Raw genomic sequence first — 21,386 nt, 5'->3', positions numbered from 1 at the left:
ATAATTTGTCCTAGCACGATAGAGGGGTATTTTCCCACTTATCCCTTTGAGTCCTCTCACATTTCTCTCGATTCTCAAGTTATTCTTACTAATTAAATTGCCTCTAAATCCATTGGGAGTAAGATTGAAGATTAAAAACAACTTTGGGGCATTTAGAGGTAAGTTTGGGAGTTAGGGTTCTTAGATTTCATCCCTTTTTCTTTGATTTCTTGGTTTCTCGTGGGATTTTCCTTATATTTAGGACGAAATCCGTGTAGTGGATGCTTCCATTTTTTATCCATGTGTGGGTCCTCGATTTGAGGTAAGGGAGACTCTACCCTATCTCATTGTGTTTGAATTTGTTATTTTGCTATTTATTGCTATGTGAATAGTTGGGAATATGAGTGTTTTACTAGAATTGATATGATTATAGTGAGATCATGGTGAAATAGTTGTATAGAGCATAGTGTAATTGATGTTGAGTGTAATGTGATAGTTGTGATAAGTGTTTTGTGTGTGATGAAATGAATGATTATAGGAATATTGTGATGAAAACTGTGTGACTGAATATTATGCGGTGAAATATGGCTATTTATGCCTTCGATTGAATATGAATAATATGAGATGATGGAAAGAATCTGTGATGGCATGTTGAATGTAAATGTGGTTGTGTTGGAATACCGTGAATGGTTCAACGATACACTGAGGGCTTGGAAGATGGGGGCGTTAGAACTACCTTAGGGAAGAGAGGGTGGTGGTGACACCAACATTGAGCGTGGGTGCACCACAGGCCACACACTCTCCTCCTAACTCGTCCTCTGACTAACACCTTTGCCTGGGGGGCTTAATACTGCACACGTTGTATCCGTGGAGCAGAAGCTATCCGGCAACCATCCATGGTGTGAACTAAGTATGTCCCTGAGGTTGAGGGCATTAGAGAAACTGTGATCACAGTGCCATAGTGAGCGTGGCTACATGCAATGAGCACACGTGTGTGAGTATGAGGGTTGATTGATGGTGCAGTGAGCGCACCTGTTTGTGGTTGAGAATAAATGTCTAGTACTTGTTGATGCATGACCAAAATATATTAGAAAATATGTGGGATGGGTAAGGTGAGACTCTATGTTTGTTTATATGTGTGTGATAGTGTAAAGTAATCACCCTTACATTATTTTTCAGGTGACCAAGACGATCAGCACCACGCTCAATAAAGGATGGATGAAATTGCTATAGGGCATAGGAATTTATTTTGAAAATTTGATGTATTAATTAAGTCATGTAGCAATTATTGATACAAATTTGTAATCCATCCATGTTTTGAAATATTTTATTGAACTATGCTTTGGGAACCATCTGATCGAAAAAATTTATTATTCTTAATTTTGTAGAATTTATTTATTTAGAAAATTAAATTATGGTGTTACAGATCCTATTTGCTCTCGCTTGAGCGAGAATATTCCAGAATGCCTACTTTTGCAAGACAACTCCTCGCTTAAGCGAGACTACCCTCGTTTGAGCGAGATACCTTGTACCCAGAACTCCAAAATCTCTTTTTCAGGTGAGATAATACCAATTGTTAACCCTAATTTCTAGATTATCTTACATACAACACACTTAATAATCATTTTTGGGCTTACACTGCACTTACATTCAACAACATCATCACACAACATATGATACAGGAAAAACATTATGCAACCCTACTAGTTGAGGTGGTAACACCAACTCATAGGTTACTGGTCCTCTGCGACACAATATTTGATACGGTCCAATAAACTTAGGTGTCAGCTTCTTTGTTTTCAAGGTTCATCCCACATCTGTAGTTAGTGATACTTTTAAGAAAACGTGATCACTCATGTCAAATTCCAGAGGCCTCCGACGTCGATCGACATAAGACTTCTAACGACTTTGAGTCACCTTCAATATTCTCTATATAATCTCAACTTGTTCCATGGTTTTCCTTGAAACCAACAGACCAGAGTTTGGCATCTTCTACCATATAAGGCATCAAAAGGTGCCATGCCTATACTTGAATGATAGCTATTATTGTAGGTAAATTCTACCAAAGGAAGTATGTCTTCCCAATCACCCTTCCGATCAATAGCACAAGCTTGCAGCGAGTCCTCTAATGTTTGAATAGTTTGCTCCGATTGACCATTATTTTGAGGGTGATATGCTGAACTTAGCCTCAGTAAAGCTTTTTGAAAATTCTCCCAAAATTGAGAAGTAAAGCGAGGGTCCCTACTAGAGATGATTCTAGAAGGAATTCCATGTAATCTAACAATTTCTCTAATATACAGCTTAGCAAGTCTTTCCATGGTGTAGGTCATATTAACTAGCAGAAAGTGAGCACACTTAGTCAATTGATTAACTATGACCCATACAACATCATGGTTCCTAACTGTCTTTGATAAATGGGACACAAAGTCCATGGTCACAAAGTCCTATTTCCATTCAGGGATTTCCATGGTTTGTAATTCCTCCAGGTGGACAGCGATGTTCTGCTTTTGCTTTTTGACAAGTCAAATAGGCTTTAACAAATATGGCTATTTCACCTCTCATGCCTGGCTACCAAAACATCTGCTTCAGATCTTAATACATTTTTGTCACTCCAAGATGGAGATTCAAGCTGCCCTTATGTCCTTCTTTTAAAATCTTTCTCCTCAATTCAGCGCCTCTAGGAATACAGACTCGATTATGATATTGAAGAATACCATCAACACCTTGATTGAAACCAACTACACGTTTTGTGCCTAAAAGAAATATAATTCAACATAATCTAGGATCTCACAACTGTTTATCCTTAACTTGTAGAAATTCACTGGTCACCATAATTCTGCTACATCTGATCATTCTAAGTAATATATTCATGTGTAGGTTCAGGTTTCAAAATTGCTCTATTAAAAGAGACTCACTAACTCTCAGTAAGAAAGCCTGAACTACACTCCTGCTCAAAGCATCTGCTACTACATTAGCCTTGCCTAGATAGTGTTGAAGTTGAAACTCATAATCCTTATAGCGCCTCTGCCTCATATTCAGTTCCTTTTGATCAAATAAATACTTAAGACTTTTATTATAACTAAATACATCAAATTGTGCTCCGTAAAGATAGTGCCACCAAATCTTCAAAGTAAAAACCACTGCAGCAAATTGAAGGTCATGCGTGGGGTAATTCCATTTGATGCTGAGAGCGAAAGTTCCATCAAACTACAACAAGCTACGATAGGAAACCCCCTTCCCTTGTATGTTGATACTTTCACTGCCAAAAGCAATTACGTGCAACCAAAAACTCAGATTATGTAGGAAAAATGAAATCAAAAACAAAAAATCAGCAAAATTTAAAAGGAAAGAAGTGTGAGTTGCCTCTCACAAGCGCTCTTTTAATGTCACTAGCTTGACGCCAATTGATCTTTAGCTCTAGAAGATAAATTTAATGGTAACGGCTCTTGCTCTATCTTTAGACATTTTTCCTTTTTCTCACCAACTTGTAGCTCTTCATTTAATTGAGAACCTGAAAGAAATAGATGTGGAGGGACTTCCAACAACTTGATATACTCATTAAGTTTGTTTCCCTGCTCTTCATTGTCTTGATATCTCACTGCAGCAAGGACTTCTCTTATAATATAATCTTCATTTTGTTTTCCTGCTTATTGGTTCTTTTTTTTGGTGTAGTGCAGTTGTTGTCCTCTAAATTTTCTTTTCTTAAATAAGTGAATTTCCCTCTATACAAGTTATCTTGTGCTTCTTCTTCAGCATTCTTTATAGCTATCTTTTTCTCCTCATCTTTTGGATTAGAAACCTTTACTCCACTTCTTATTATGACAACATGGCATTGCTCCCTTGGGTTCATAATAGTATTGCTAGAGAATCTACCCTCATGCCTATGTGCCAACTGCTCTAAAAGTTTTCCTATTTAAGTCTCCAACTTCTTTATAGATTCCTCTTGATTTTTGAAGTTGGATTGTGTAGTAGTGTTTCCTCTATTTCATTCATCCTCTCAGACAGACGTTTTGAAAATTATGGCTCTCTTAGAGGTTAAGATAAAGAAGCTTAACAATATGATTGTAGAGGATGCAAATTGGCATTGAACAATGGTGTAGTTACAAGAATACCTTTTCATGCAGGACTTTGTTGATTCCACTTATATGTGGTTGACTCCTATTGGCTTGATATTGAAAATCACAATGAAATAAAGGTTGAGACCTTTGAAAATCACCCATGTAATTAATCTGCTTTTGAGGTTCTAGTGTAAATATATCACATGCTCCATTCATATGATTTCCTCCACAAAAATCATATATCAAGTAGTTTGTTTTTGCAGCTCCAGCTTGAAAAGTATTGATTTGTTGAGTTGAGGCTGCAAGTTGTTCAGAAAGCAATTGATTTTGCATCTGATTTTGGGTGATCAAAGTCTCAAGTGCCTTTGCTTCAAATGCTCCTTTACTTGCAACATGCCTCTCATTGAAATTCTGATACATGTTGGTTGCCATCATGTCAATTAATTACTGAGCTTCTTCTACTGTTTTATTATTCAATGAACCTCTTGCTGTTGCATCTACCATGGTTCTTGTGACAACATTCATCCCATTGTAGAAAGTTTCCAGTTGCATCCACTTTGGAATACAGTGATGAGGACATCTTCCCACAGCAGACCCTTATATGTTTCCCATGCATCATAAAAGGATTCACCATCTTGTTGAACAAAAGAGGTGATTTCACTTTGCAACTTGGCGATTTTGATGGTGGAAAGTACTTAGTTAGAAATTTGTTCACTAAGTTAGTCCAAGTAGTGATGCTTCTTTGTGGTTGAGCTTGAAGCCAATATTTAGCCTTGTCCCTAAGAGAGAAGATAAATAATCTTAAGCAAATAACATCTTCACTTACACCATTGATACGAATAGTGTCACATAGCAGCAAAAAATTATAAAGATGTAGATTGGGATCATCTAAAACATATCCAGAGAACTGATCTTTTATCAATTTCACCAATGCAGGTTTGATCTCAAAATTGTTAGCTTCAATTATTGGTCTAACAATACTTGAATTGTAATTCTGCATAGCTGGAATGACATAATCTCCCAAAGTCCTTGTCGTGTTATTTTTAGCCATATTGTTCTCTTTTGATAGTGTTTGGTTCACACTTTGTTCTTCAAAAGTGGATGCTATCTTCTGCACTTTCTTTTGCAACTTCCTTGCCATGATTGATATGAAATACATGTTGTATTAATGATAATATATATATATATATATATATATATATACACACACACACACGATTTAGGTTGAGTCTAGAGGTGTTTGACCTACGTTGGTAAAATTAATTATTATCTTGATTTAGAGGTGAGGAGAAAAGCCCATCCTTACAAATATTTTCAAGGAACCAAGACAACAGACCCTTAGAGACTCATTAGGTTGTCTAAATTGATAATAAGTAGTAGACTTATTAATGTGTTTAGGGCATGGCAACGGCTCTGCGATTGTAAGTTTATTATAAATAGTAATGATGGCTCTGGTATTGTATTTTCTTTGGAAATGACTATAGGGTATAATGTCCCTTTTGAGTATCCTATTAGTGGTAGGATCCACCACACCATTTGTTTGTACATATACAGAGGTTTAGTCAAGACACTAGATGCAGCGAATTATGTTTATACTTTCTTGGATCATTACCACCATGGAAGACCAATCCGGTTTACCTCAGAATGGGTGACTACCACTAAGGTTGTGGCCAACATCGGAGATCTTGGAGAGGATGAGGAGCTGACTCCAGAGGAGCTAGCTGAGACAGAGGGCAAGCATAGTGATGAAGACTAGGGTTATAGTCTTAGTATTTTGAATAGGAGTGATATGATCATTAGGACTTAGTATATTTTGATTTTGTAAATTAAGTCCTAATGTATTTTGGATCAATATTTGTACATATGAACCTTTGTATTTAAATGATAATATATGCTCTTATTTTACTATTGTTCTAATATAAGTTTATTTAGCAAGTCATTGTTATTCTTTTATCACTTTATTTGCTTTTGTATTTTTATGAATTAAGTAATGAGAGAAAAGTTTTAAATTTTGTTAAGTTTTTGTATTATGAATTAAAAGAAATTCAATTTATTTTTTGTTTTTCATATAACTTCTTTCATAAATTTCATAAAGAAATCAAGGACATTATATTGGGAACATTCTAGTTTGCTATTTCCTTTTGATTATGGCTTTTTTTTTATGATTAGTTTAGTTCTTTTCTTTAGCATTAGTAACTAAGTTCATAGCTAGGGCTATGAGAATTCTTGTTCATGAATTTATAAGATTTTGATGTTTGAATCTAAGTTTGATTTTCGTCCGTGATTAGTCTTTATCCCATTATGTATAATTGTATGTTGTGAACTAACCACTCGTAACATAACTCTAATTAATTACATTGTCAAGTGACTGTACCTTGATTAGTTAATGAATCTATAGGATAAAATGAGACAAAGGATTAGGTGGATCAAACCAATCTTTCTCGTTCAATCGTTATTAAGTTAACAAGTTCATAGGTGCTTTATGCTTTCTCGAATTAATATCGTGCATGACCATTGTAGATGTTACTTTAGAGAAAAAAATATTAATATTCAATGACCATTGGGTATTGATAGTATTTGTATGAATGATTGGTAATCACAAGTAAATTAGATTTAGAGTTAAACAGAAAAATAACATAAAGGATTGAATGGGAAAACTCACATGTCATAAGTTCCTCTTCTATAAGCTCAACTGAGACGTGCATTGTATTACTTGTTCTAAATTTTATAATTGATTTTATAGTTGAATTATTACTTTTATTTAATTTTGCATTCATTAAACTCTAACAATTGAATTAGGAAAATCATAGTAATTGGAACAATCCTTATGGGACGATATTTTAGGAACTTGTTTTACCCTATATTACTTTTTGACGGGTACACTTGCGCATCAAACAAGGTTTTGGCACTATTGCTGGAATCATTTTTTTAATATTAAGAAATTTTCATATTTAATTGATTTGAGCATTCATATTTTGCTTTATTTTAATTTTGTTTTGTATATTTTCAATTTTTTTTATTGTATAAAGTTTTACTTAGTGTATGTTCACTCGTTCTTAGTCTTCTAGAGCTTGCTTATTTGAACCGTAGATCGAGAGAATTGCACATAGGCAAAGGAAAAAGTTGAGAGAGCAAAGAATGGCAGAGGGAAAGAGATCAATTCAAGATTACATCACACCCACTGCTAAAGGTGCTTTTGGAAGCATTGCAGCCCCTAATATGGAGGCCAACAATTTTGACTTAAAGTCGGCATTGATAACTATGGTCTACAACTCTACACAATTTGGAGGAATACCTCATGAAGACCACAACCTCTACCTGACAAAATTCCTTTGACTTACAGACACCATCAAATACAACGGTGATGAATCCATAATTTATAAATATTTTGTCTAGCTTTTTACAGAATTTTAATATGAAAAATATACTTAGAGATTGCAAATAACATAAAAACCTCATTTAGGTCAAATATTATAGCTTTCTTATTTTTTGTCTTATTTCCACTAATTTTTGTGAATATATTTTGCAATTTTGATCATTTGAATAATTGTGCAGGAAATTCTAGACAAATCTCATGAATTTTTGGCTCTGGGGAAATATGAACTGAGAGTAATCACTCTCAGGTACCATAGTGATCACTCCAAGGAGCTGATTCCAAGGGATAGGCCAGAGTAACCACTTTCAGAAGCAGCAGTGATCACTCCAGAGCTAAAGAGAACCACCAGACCTACGCGTAAACACTCTCAGAAGTGAGAGTGATCACTCCAGAAAGGGAAAAATCTGAAGTTACTGCTCATAATCACTCTTGTTTACAGAGTAATCACTATGAGGCCATGTCAGACTTAGTATATATAGATTTTTAGAAATTAGGGTACAAATCTTTTCATAGTTTTAGATTCTTTTGCCACTATAGGAGCATTTTACAGAGCTTAGGATCCTTGGGTGACAGGCAAGGCCAATCTTAGGGTTTGATTTACAATTTCTCTCCACTTTTCTTTAATTCTTGCATTGATGTCATTGAATTCCTTTTGCTTTCATCTTAAATTTGTAAGACCCATCCTCATGGAGGGCTAAACTTTCTTGTAATCCTTAGTGAGTTCATGGATTCTTGAATTCCTGGGTATGAATGTCAATATAATTCCCTTTCCTTTATGAATTTATATCTCCCAACTCTTTGAATTGAATTAATGTTTGAATGAGGGGGACATTGCTTAATTAACCCCAATTCATTTTAATGAAATTCTTAACTTGTTTGCTTAATCCTAAGTTAGTTTATAAGGTTGCGTAATCTTAGGGAAAAGCGTTGGAGCCCATGTAAATTGCTTAATTCGTATGGGACTTTAAGGTTAATTCTTGCTTTTTGAGTTACCCTAATTTAGAGGAAGAGGAAAAGTATTGAATCTTCAGAGGGATAGGAATAGAATTACATGAACAAACTAAGGATTGCACATTTCATTGATTGGATTCATTAATTTCATCACTTGGCGTTACATTAAAATTGGAATCACACAAAACCCCCTTGTTTTATTGCTTTCATAGTAAATGTTTACAACATGTTCAATGTATGTTACAAACCAAAGTCATTGGAGACAACCTAGGCTTGCATCCTAGACTACCTAAATTTTTTTGCATATTTTGATGAAGGTTGACGATAAATCTTTTTGCGAATGAGAAAATGAGAACATTTTTGCTATTTTATTTAGCTTACTTCTTTTCATTCCTTATATTTATTTTCTAGTGCATGACCAGGTTGAATCCTGGAGACTTGTATTCACTTGACCCAGAGATTGATAGGACATTTCATAGTGGCAATAGAACACATAGGAATAGTTTTGAACATTTTGAGGAATCTTCATCATATTCATCTATCTATTCATCACCTCATTCTTTAGAATTTGAATTTGAAAAAATGGCTAACAATAAGAGAACATTAAAGGAACTGGCTGCACCGGATGTAACATATCAAACTTTATGCATACAGTATCCTGACATTGATGCTCCTTTTGTTCTAAAAATTGGACTAATACACTTGTTGCCTAGATTTCATGGCCTTGCAGGTGAAGATCCATGCAAGCACCTTAAGGAGTTCCACATTGTTTGTTCAACCATGAGGCCGTGCCTAAGGAGCATGTCAAATTAAAGGCTTTCCCGTTCTCTCTTATGGATGCAGCCAAGGATTGGCTCTACTACCTCCCTCTTGGATCTATTGCTAGTTGGGACAACTTGAAGAGACTTTTCCTGGATAAATTTTTCCCAACATCAAGAGCTGCATCCATAAGAAAGGAAATTTGTGGGATAAGGCAGCTTGAAAGAGAAATCCTTTATGAATATTGGGAAAGATTCAAGAGATTATGTGTCAGCTGCCCTCACCACCAAATTAGTGATCAATTGTTGATACAATACTTTTATGAGGGACTGCACCCTATGGACCGAAGCATGATAGACGCTGCAAGTGGAGGGACATTGGTTGACAAGACTCCAGTTGCAGCCCGAAATTTGATTGAGAATATGGCTGCCAACTCACAACAATTTGCAACAAGGAAAAATTCTTGTGTTACCAGAAATATGAGTGAAGTTCAAGTTGTTGAGTCTAGCAAGATAGAACACAAGCTAGATGAATTGGCATCCATGGTGAAGCAATTGACTTCCATGCAAAAGAGTGTTGCTGCATCTTCACCTCCTCCACCACCCATTCCAGCCATGCTGTGTGGCATTTGCTCAGCTACAGACCATTATACTGATAGCTGTCCTACACTGCAAGAGTCTGACACTTTAGAAAGTAATCATCAGGCTTATGCTGCAAATATTTATACTAATAAATTTCCTTTTCCAAATTCTCAGCAGCAGCCCAATTGGGATCTATCTTCCAATAGATATAACCCAGGCTGGAGGACCATCCAAATTTGAGATGGGGGAACAATTCTCAACAACACAACCAGCAGCAAGGCACCCAATATCAAGCACTTCATGCTGGCCCAAATAGATCCCATCCATCCCAACACCCACCACAACAAGCCCAGCACCATCACCAACCATCTTCTTCACAACCAAGTGTATCCCAGAAAAATGAACCATCACTGGAGGAGCTTACGAAGCAATTGACCATGAACAACATCACTTTCTAGCAAAGAACTGAGGCTAGTATCAAGACTTTGGAGAATCAAATGGGACAGCTAGTCTCATCTCTGAACTAGATGCAATCTCAAGGTTCAGGAAACCTCCCTACACAAACTGTAGCAAACCCTAAGATTGTGAGTGCAATCACTTTGAGGTCTGGAAAAGTGATGCAAGAGCCCACAGTGTCCAAAGAGAAAGAAGACCCAAGCTGTGCTCCAGCTACAGTTGGTCAAAATAGAGAGGAAGAGATTCAAGAACAATCATAACCTACATCTGCCCAACCAAAGGTGGCAGACAATATTGAAAGGACAATTCCTTTCCCATTTCCTCAGAGAGTTATCCAACCAGGCAAAAAGATTGAAGAGGCTGAGAAAGAGATTTTAGAGACCTTCAGGAAGGTAGAGGTGAACTTACCTCTACTAGATGCAATCAAGCAAATACCCAAGTACGCCAAGTTCTTGAAAGACCTATGTACCCACAGGAGGCGTCTTAAAGGTAATGAGAAGGTAAAAATGGGTAGAAATGTTTCTGCACTCTTTGAGAAACAAAGGTCCACAATGGCTGAGAAATGTAAGGACCCAGGAACATTCACTATCCCATGCATTATTGGTAATAATAGGATTGAGAATGCCATGTTAGATTTAGGAGCATCTATAAACGTCATGCCATTGTCCATTTTTACTTCACTGTCTCTTGGCCCTCTGCAGCCTACAGGTGTGGTTATTCAGTTAGCCAACAAAAGCATAACAAACGCCGCTGGGATTGTTGAGGATGTACTAGTCAAAGTGAATGATCTCATCTTCCCAGCTGACTTTTACATTTTGGACATGCAAGAGGGGGAATTAGTGAAGGGTGCTGCACCAATCATTTTGGGAAGACCGTAAGAACAAAAATTGATGTGCATGCCGGAACGCTCACTATGGAGTTTGGGGACAGCATTGTGTGCTTCAACATTCTGGACACCATGAGCATCCGTTGCAAGAACACTCTATTTTCCAAATTAATTTGTTGGATGATTTGATAGATGATCAATTTTCTGAATTTTTAGAAGAGGATTTTGCTCTTAATTTTCCTGATTTTATAGACAATTCCATTTGTGAATACTGTAATAATTCTTCTGTATGTGATAATTGTATTTCAAACTTTTTGAATATAAATTCTGCAACTTCTGGTATTAAGGAAATTGGGAAATTAATAGGGGAAGAATGTGATGTTTTGAATTCAGCAAGTACAATTGAATCTAACCCCTTTGACTTGAATGTTGCAGAAATTTCTTCTACTGAAAGTGCCAAGTCACTTCCATCTGTGGAGCAGTCTCCCACACTGGAGCTTAAACCATTGCCAAAGCATCTGAAATATGCCTATCTAGAGGCAAATGAGAAGCTCCCAGTGATAATCTCCACCAAGTTGAATATTGATCAAGAGGAGAAACTTCTAGAAGTGATAAGGATGCACAAGAAAGCTATAGGCTGGACCCTTGCTGATATTTCTGAAATCAGCCCCTCTCTTTGCATGCACAGAATATTATTGGAGGAGGGTGCTGAGCCAGTGAGGTAGCCTCAGAGGAGGGTGAATCCCATCATTTTAGATGTGGTGAAGAAGGAAGTCACCAAGTTGTTCCAAGCTGGGATTATCTACCCTATATCAGATAGCACTTAGGTCAGCCTGGTCCAAGTGGTCTGATGAATCCACACTTTATAGATATTTTGTTTGGTTTTTTATAAAGTTTTAATAGGAAAAAGTAAGAGTAATCACTATGAGGCCATGTCAGACTTAGTATATATAGATTTTTAGAAATTAGGGTACAGATCCTTTGCATAATTTTAGATTCTTTTGCCACTTTGGGAGCATTTTGTAGAGCTTGGGATCCTTGGGTGACAGCCAAGGGCAATCTTAGGGTTTGATTTGCAATTTTCCTTCACTTTTCTTTAATTCTTGCGGGATGTCATTGAATTCCTTTATCTTTCATCTTAATTTTGTAAGACCCATCCTCATAGAGGGCTAAACTTTCTTGTAATCCTTAGTGAGTTCATGTATTCTTAATGAAATTCTTAACTTGGTTTGCTTAATACTAAGTTAATTTCTAAGGTTGCGTAATCTTAGGGAAAAAGGTTGGAGCCGATGTAAATTGCTTAATTCATATGGGACTTTAAGGTTAATTCATGCTTTTTGAGTCACCCTAATTCAGAGGAAGAGGAAAATTATTGAATCTCGAGAGGGATAAGGATAGAATTACATGAACAAACTAAGGATTGCACATTTTATTGATTGGATTCATTAATTTCATTACTTGCTTTTACATTAAAATTGGAATCACACAAAACCCCCTTGTTTTAATTGCTTTCATAGTAAATGTTTACAACATGTTCAATGTATGTTACAAACTAAAGTCATCAGAGACAACCTAGGTTTGCACCCTACATACTACAAATTTTTCTGCATATTTTGATGAAGGTTGACGACAAATCTTTATGCAAAATGTGAAAATTATCAATCATCATGGTCCCAAAGAAATATGGACTCACTGTGGTGATGAAAAAGATGAGTTGATACCCACCAGAGTCCAGAATAGTTAGAGAGTCTACATAGACTACAGGAGGCTTAACCAAGCGACCCGGAAGGATCACTTTCTATCGCCTTTCATTGATCAGATGCTAGAAAGGTTGGCTAGTAAGTCTCACTATTGTTTTTTTGATGGTTTTTCCAGTTATTTTCAAATTTGCATAGCATCTGAAGACCAGGAAAAAACCACTTTTACATGTCCTTTTGGCACTTTTGCCTATAGGAGAATGTCGTTTGGCTTATGCAATGCTCCAGGCACATTTCAAAAATGCATGCATAGTATTTTTTCTGATTTAGTGAAGCATTGCATAGAAGTCTTTATGGACGATTTCATTGTGTATGGCCCATCTTTTTTTGCATGCTTGGTTAATTTAGAAAAAAATTTGAAAAGATGTATTGATACTAACCTTGTATTAAATTTTGAAAAATGTCATTTCATGGTAGAGCAAGGTGTAGTATTAGGCCATATCATTTCTGAAAAGGGAATTGAAGTAGATCCTGCAAAACTTGATGTTATTGCACAACTGTCTTACTCCTCTTGTGTTTGAGAGGTTCGTGCTTTTCTTGGCCATGCAGGGTTCTACAGGAGATTCATCCAAAATTTCTCCAAGATTGTCATTCCCCTATCCAAGCTGTTGCAAAAAGAGGCTGAGTTCAATTTTGATGAAAAATGCAAGGAAGCATTTAATATGCTTAAGGAAGCCCTAACCACCACACCCATCATCCAACCCCCAGATTGGACCAACCCATTCGAATTGATGTGTGATGCATCCAATTTTGCAGTGGGGGCTGTGTTGACTCAGAGAGTTGGTAAGTTTCCTCACATCATCTATTATGCCTCTAGAACCTTAGATCATGCACAGTGTAATTACACCAAAACTGAAAAAGAACTATTGGCCATAGTATTTGCATTGGACAAGTTTAGATCATATCTACTAGGGTCAAAAGTTGTGGTTTTTACTGATCACTCTGCTTTGAAGTATTTGCTAAAAAAGACAGATTCTAAGCCTATGCTTATAAGATGGATGCTCCTACTTCAAGAGTTTGATCTGGAGATCAGGGATAGAAGTGGAACTAAAAATCTAGTAGCTGACCACCTGAGCAGGATAGAGGGAGTTCCTAACCATATTCCAATTTTGGATGACTTTCCTGATGAACAACTCTTAGAGTTGTATACTTCACAGGCACCTTGGTACGTTGACGTTGTTAATTTTCTTGCTGCAGGAGTTTTTCCAGCAGGTGCACCAAAAGCTAAAAAGGATAAGATAAGGAGTGATGCCAAACACTATGTTTGGGATGACCCTTATTTATGGAAATTCTGCAGTGACCAAGTCATTAGAAGATGTGTTCCTAATGAAGAGATCACATCCATACTACAGTTTTGTCATGCCTCAGTTTTAGGAGGTCATCAAGGACCCCAGAGGACTGCAAGAAAAGTATTGGATGCAGGACTGTATTGGCCTTCCATTTTCAAGGATTCATCGCAAGCATATTCCACCTGTGAAAGATGCCAAAGAGCGAGCGGAGTAATTACCTGGAGACAGGAGATGCCCCAGCAACCCATCCTGTACTGTGACATCTTTGATGTCTGGGGTATTGATTTTATGGGACCATTCCCTTCCTCTTTTGGTTTTCTTTATATACTTCTTACGGCTGATTATGTCTCAAAATGGGTGGAAGCTAAGGCCACTAGAACTAATGATGCTAAAGTTGTTACAGATTTTGTCCGTACCAACTTGTTTTGTAGGTTTGGAATTCCTAGAGCCATCATTAGTGATCAAGGAAGTCACTTCTATAACAGGACTATGGAAGTCTTGTTGAAGAAATATGGATTTGTACACAGAGTTTCCACTGCCTATCACCCACAAACAAATGGGCAGGCTGAGCTCTCTAATAGGGAAATCAAGAAAATACTTGAGAGAGTAGTGCAGCCCTATAGAAAAGACTGGAGCCATAGGCTTGATGATGCCTTGTGGGCACATAGAACTGCGTTTAAGACACCCTTGGGAATGTCACCATACAAGGTAGTCTATGGAAAAGCCTACCACCTACCAGTTGAGGTGGAACACAAAGCCTACTGGGCAGTAAAGACGTGCAACATTCATTATGACTCAGCTAGAGAGTAGAGGAAATTGCAACTGCAAGAGTTGGAAGAGCTACGTCTTAAGGCATATGAGAACTCTAGAATTTACAAGGAAAAGACTAAACAATACCATGACAAGAAGATTTCAAGCAAAGAGTTCTACGTTGGTCAAAAGGTTCTTTTGTTTAATTCTCGTCTTAAACTTATGCCTGGAAAGCTCAAATCAAGGTGGAAATCATAAGTGAATCCACTAGCAAAAGCTTTATGGTGAATGGACACCGGTTGAAGCCATTCTTGCAAAATTCAGTTACCTTGGAGGAAGTTGAGGAGATTAAACTGCACTCACCATGCACAAATCTCTCCTACAACCTATGGCCTGAGTAATTCACTTCATACGTCAAGCTAATGATGTTAAAAAAGCGCTGTGTGAGAGGCAACTCACAATGTTCTTTAGTATTTCAGTTACTTTTCTGCAATAAATGTTGGTCTTGCATTTGAGCCTTTCTATTTTTACTTAAACATCACTTTATGCGCTTTGCCTCAACGTTTGACATGGTTTTTCTACATAATTCTCATTTTTGTAGTGTAAGATTGTAATTATGGGGGATAAATACTGCACAAAGTCAAGGAAGTTTGGATGCAGTAGGATGGTAAATATTTTTCAGGCTTAAGTCAATCACTTTGGTAAGAAAACAAAAGATCATCCTGAAAGTAATCACTTTCCTAAACAAAAGTAATCACTTTCAGCCCTATCCTGCATATTCACTCTCTGTAATGAGCACTCTCACACTTGATAGTGATTACTTTCATTGCATGTAAGCCCAAGTTGATGCGCGTGTTCACTCTTATTTGTCATAGTGAACATGCCCAAGCACTTTAGCACAGCGCCCAAGGTGAAGCCTCTAGAGTGTTCACTCTTAAAAAGTCATAGTGAACATGCGCAGTGCCCTTTCCTAATTTTGAACATGTGCGTCTCTGGAGTGTTCACTCTCAAAAAGTAGAGTGAACACGCGCAGCTCTAATATACCAAAATCTTTTACGCGTGTTCACTATCAATTTTTTAGAGTAAGCACTCTGGTCATATATATATATACAGTGTTCACTCTCACACATCCTCACCCCATTTCTGAGTGCCCTTCACTTCCATTCTCAATCCCCTTGCCTCTACTCACTCGTAATTGGCTTCTTGCACCAAGGATTCAGTTTGATTACCCCTTTTCCATAATCTGCAATCCAATTCAGGTAATTACGTAACCTTCAATTTTTGGAATTAAGGTTCATTGCTGAAAAATTAGGATTTCTGAATTGGAGACTCTTGGACTGGAATTGGTAATTTACAGTTGTCATTACAAGGATGTTTGTATGATTGAAGGATGATGGGAGCATTTAATTTGATTGTTTTGCTGAAATTGGAAATGTTGAACCTTAGGGTAGCCACCCCCATCTGCGAGAGTTCTCACTTTGAATGTTCTGCTATGCTAGTGCTTAACCTAGGTTCAATTAGGATGTGTAACACTTAATTCATGTTGCATTTCCTAAATTTATAGCCAATTACACAATTCCTTTGTGTTATTCTAGTTGTTTTGGCAGCAAATATGCCCCATAGTGTTTATTTCCATGAACACAAGTAACCATTTTGTCTGCACCTTCCCCCACCACAGTGTGATATTTTAGGGATTCTTTGTTGTTTCTAATGCGAAAGATTTTATCATTGCTGCACTTTTACTATACACACTCAATCAGCACCGTACACTTCTTTTAATGTTGTGTTGAAAATCTGCACTGTGTTGACATTTGCATTATTATACACTGAACACACATCATTTCTAATGTTGTGCGATTGAGAAAGGTCGCTTTCATGTCCCAAAATATTCCCTGTCCATGTGTGCAAACTCTGCAGCTAGAGTAGTTACTTTGTACTGCATTCCATCTGCTTGAACTCATTATTTTTGTTATCTGTTGCACCAATTCACCCTCTGATAAGCACATTCTTCTGCATTTTCATTCGCTACTGTAAATTTCCATATTCCTACACTTATGTTGGATTGCTGCTACGTAACACCTGACAGAGTTAACATCCAAATTAGTTACTGTCAATCATTCTTCATATTGAGCATTTAGGTGCCATAATCATCATTTTGCAAATGCATTCACTGTCTGTGTCTGAATTTTCTGAAGCCTGAATAGTCACTTTGAACTTTAACCCACATGCTTAGCCTAGTCATTTTTGAAATCTGCTGCATAACACTTGCTAGGACTAGGTTCTAGAGTGATTACTGTGTGCCATAATCATCATTTTGCAATGTTCTTTACTGCATATTTATAGCATATCTGCGCATCAGTTGTTCTACACACTATTTATTGTCAAGTTTGCCCTTTTGAACTGATCTGTTTTAACTTTTCTGCATCGATTGTTTGCTGCCCGGTATCCAGAGTAGTTATTGTCATTTTGCATAGTGAACACTTTGGAAGCACAAACCTCGTGCACACTTTGATATCCACTTAAACTGCGAATCTGATAAAGTTAACTTCAATGCTTGTAGCTGTCTCCTTATCTAACCAACTCACTATTTCTCTTTATTTCCCAGCAGCAACATGGCAAATACACCCAGGAAAAACACTCCTAGAACCAAGAGAGCTAGAACTGCTGGAGCTTCATCATCCAGACCTACTCCTGCCCATGACGCAAAGTTTAGATCCTTGGCTCATGAAGATTATTTCAGAACCAACATCCTGCGAAGGCAGATAGTACAGGACCGCAATTTTGAGATCCAGGAGGGGACATACACTCAATTTCAAGAAGAAATTCAAAGACGGAGCTGGGAGCTGTTTACCACTTGTGCTGGAAATGGGTGGAAAGAGATCACCTGGGAATTTTATGCTAATGCAATGAGGGTGAAAGGAGATTAGCTGCCCGTCAGACACACCATGGTGCGAGGTGTGAAAATTGATTTTTCTCCATCCAACATTCAGAGGATTCTGAACATACCTCCAGTGGAGAGGCGAGCTGGACAGCTTGATTTTTCCACATTCAGCTATTTGGAAGAGAAGGATTACAAGCCCATACTCCAGGCAATCTGTAAACCAGGGGAAAATTGGGAGTTTGACATGCAGCTCATGCCGAAGAATTTGACCACAAAACACCTCCTTCCACCAGCCAAGGTGTGGAGCATTTTCCTTTTGAGCTCCTTCATGCCAGTACGCCATTCATCTACATTGGCTGTCAAGAGAGCTGAACTTATATATGCCATCCTCACTAGCATGCCCATCCATGTGGGAGACATTATCAGTAACTTCATCATGGGAATCCTAAGCACCAAGAGAGACTCCCTTGCTTTTCCATCCATCATCACCATGCTCTGCCAAGATGCTAGAGTAGACATAGGTGAATACCAGCAGAGAATCAAAGCAGACCCTCCCATCTCTACTGACATGGTGAAGGATCTTTTTAATGCTAAGAAGAAGACTGCTGACCCAGGCCTCTCCCTACCTGCTGAATATAGGAAGAAAACCTAGTTGAACCTCAGAGAACAAGTCAAGCAAATAGCACTGAGGCAGGAAGCGATCCATGCTGGACAAAAATCCATGTTGACCCTCCTGGAAACTATGTCACTTAACATAGGAAAGAAGTTGGGCATGACATCAGACCAAATTTATGACACCCCTACATTCACTGCACCTTTTCTCAGAGCAGCAGTTAACCAGGATTTACCTCCTTTCACAGCCACCACCCATGCACCTGCAGCTGAGAAAGATAGCAGCTCCAGTTCTCAAGAGGAGGAAGAGGATGATGAGGATGATGACAACCTTTCATCCTCCAGCTCAGATGAAGATCTAATTTAGCTCTACTTTCCCTTATGTCATTTACATTTATACAATTTCTAGTTCATTTCCCTATATTTAGTATCTACTTCTTTCCCTGTAATTATCGTACTTTACCCTCTTTAATACCATCTCTCCCTTTATTTTCCTGCATCATCCCCTTGAACAATATTTGACACTTTCATATATACTATTTGCAGTTTAATTTCCATTATTATACTCTGTGCTGAATCCACTATGTGTCTTTGTGCAGAGAATGCCCTCAGTAACATCAAGAGGAGCATGAATTTGATTTCTGAGTGTGACTCTGAAAGGGGGGTGATCTTTTTGTCTCTGTTACACATTGTCTTAGTCTGTTATTTCCTGCATAGTTCATAGATAAAATACAAAAACATTTTCATTATTTCTTTATTTTTAATGAATTTCAGTTTTGTAATTCTGATTTTATATTCTGATTGCACTTCCCATTCAACTCTCAATCATTCTCCGTTTTGTAAATAATTACCATTCCTACCATACTGACCATATTTTCTTGTAAGGTGAACTATACTCATATGTTGCTCAGTAATTATCATCTTTTACCATGGTAGAGAATTGAGCCTTAAATTTCTTTTCTGTGTGCGCATTACATGTATTTTTGCATCTATCCTCTAGAACTTGCCTTGTTTCTTAATTGAATTTGCATTGTGCAATTTTTCATCTAGATGATTAAGGCCTTCTTTGCACATACCCACCCACCTAGAACACCCTTGCACCTAATTTTCCTTGTTCTACATTCCCTTCTTTTGCCCAACTTAGTCTGCAAACATAATTTCCTTCCTTTAAGAGAGGTATTTCTTTTGAGTTGCATCAAGAGTGATTGCAAGAAACTAAGTTTGGGGTGCTAATTGTGACTGTAGTTGCTTGAGGACAAGCAAGATCTTAAGTTTGGGATGGTGAGCATTATATATGTCAATATTACATGTAAAAAAATGCTTGAATTTGAAGAAAAGAATGATTGACAAAGTCCAATGAATCACAAAATTGAATGAATGGAAGTGAAAGGAAAAGAAAAAGAAAAATATAGCAGGTCATTTTGATAAAAAAAAAAAAAATTCCCACATAAGGCAAAATAATGAAAAACATGGTGAAAGAATGTTTGAACCTCATAAACTGCATCATTTAATGCATTCCATTCTAGGTTTTGTACTCATTCACTCAAAGGAATTCCCTCCTCTTATAAAACCACTTAAGCTTTTGTCCTTCCTTGATCAAAATTGAACCTAACCTAACCACATTTGTGACTAACAAAGCCCTTATGATAGATGGTTCATTGTATCTAAGTAAAAGAGATTGAGAATATGGCAAGCATATAGTAGGATGAGGTAAAATGCATGAATTGAGGGAAAACACTTAACCTGAAACATTAGTGAGTGAAGAGTGAGCACTATACTGTGAGCTGGATGATTTCTTTGCATTGTGTGAATTGCATGAAACCTTGCTGGATTTTTGTTTCAGTTTAGTGGGACTTTGCATGAAAATAATTCATATGAGTGTGATTGCTTTGTTGAATGAATTCATGATTTTGGAAATATTGGAAGAGCCAATTAGGGTCTAATATTGGAATGAAAATTTTGAGAAATTTTTTTGGATAAATCCAACCCTTTACCTTCAATTTTCTTGAGTTTTGATTTGCTTGAGGACAAGCAAAAGTTTAAGTTTGAGGTTGTGATGAATCCACAATTTATAGATATTTTGTCTAGCTTTTTATAGAATTTTAATATGAAAAATAGACTTAGAAATTGCAAATAACATAAAAACCTCATTTAGGTCAAATATTATAACTTTCTTAATTTTTGTCTTATTTCAACTAATTTTTGTGATTATATTTTGTAATTTTGATAATTTGAATAATTGTGCAAGAAATTCTAGACAAATATCATGAATTTTTGGCTCTGGGGAAATATGAACTAAGAGTAATCACTCTCAGGTACCATAGTGATCACTCCAGGAAGCTGATTCCAAGGGATAGGCCAGAGTAACCACTTTCAGAAGTAGCAGTGATCACTCCAGAGCTAAAGAGAACCACCAGGCCTATGCGTAAACACTCTCAGAAGTGAAAGTGGTCACTCTAGAAAGCTCCAGAATTATAGTGCCTACACGTAAACACTCTCAGAAATGAGAGTGATCACTCCAGAGAGCTTCAGGATGAATAGCCTTGATCATAATTACTCTCAGAAGTGAGAGTGATCACTCCAGAAAGGGAAAAATCTGAAGTTGTTGCGCGTAATCACTCTTGTTTACAGAGTGATCACTATGAGGCCATGTCAGACTTAGTATATATAGATTTTTAGAAACTAGGGTACAGATATTTTCATAATTTTAGATTCTTTTGCCACTTTGGGAGCATTTTACAGAGCTTAGGATCCTTGGGTGACAGCCAAAGCCAATCTTAGGGTTTGATTTACAATTTTTCTTCACTTTTCTTTAATTCTTGCATTGATGTCATTGAATTCCTTTTGCTTTCATCTTAAATTTGTAAGACCCATCCTCATGGAGGGCTAAACTTTCTTGTAATCCTTAGTGAGTTCATAGATTCCTGAATTCCTGGGTATGAATGTCAATATAATTCCCTTTTCTTTATGAAATTATACCTCTCAACTCTTTGAATTGAATTAATGTTTGAATGAGGGGGACATTGCTTAATTAACCCTAATTCGTTTTAATGAAATTCTTAACTTTGTTTGCTTAATCCTAAGTTAGTTTTTAAGGTTGCGTAATCTTAG

General features: G+C 37.0%; 1 non-coding gene across 1 annotated transcript; it reads left to right on the top strand.

Moving 5' to 3' along the window:
• The first annotated feature begins 4,598 nt into the window (after positions 1–4,598).
• On the top strand, positions 4,599–4,707 carry LOC113860411. Its single transcript, XR_003503864.1, has one exon. It is a non-coding gene; the product is annotated as a small nucleolar RNA R71 (small nucleolar RNA).
• Positions 4,708–21,386: the final 16,679 nt, after the last annotated feature.

The sequence above is a fragment of the Abrus precatorius genome, unplaced genomic scaffold, assembly GCF_003935025.1.
Source record: "Abrus precatorius isolate BTA unplaced genomic scaffold, Abrus_2018 Scaffold2, whole genome shotgun sequence".
NCBI lineage: Eukaryota > Viridiplantae > Streptophyta > Magnoliopsida > Fabales > Fabaceae > Abrus > Abrus precatorius.
The sequence above is the reverse complement of the archived record's forward strand: the minus strand, read 5'-3'. Positions and strand labels throughout refer to the sequence as shown.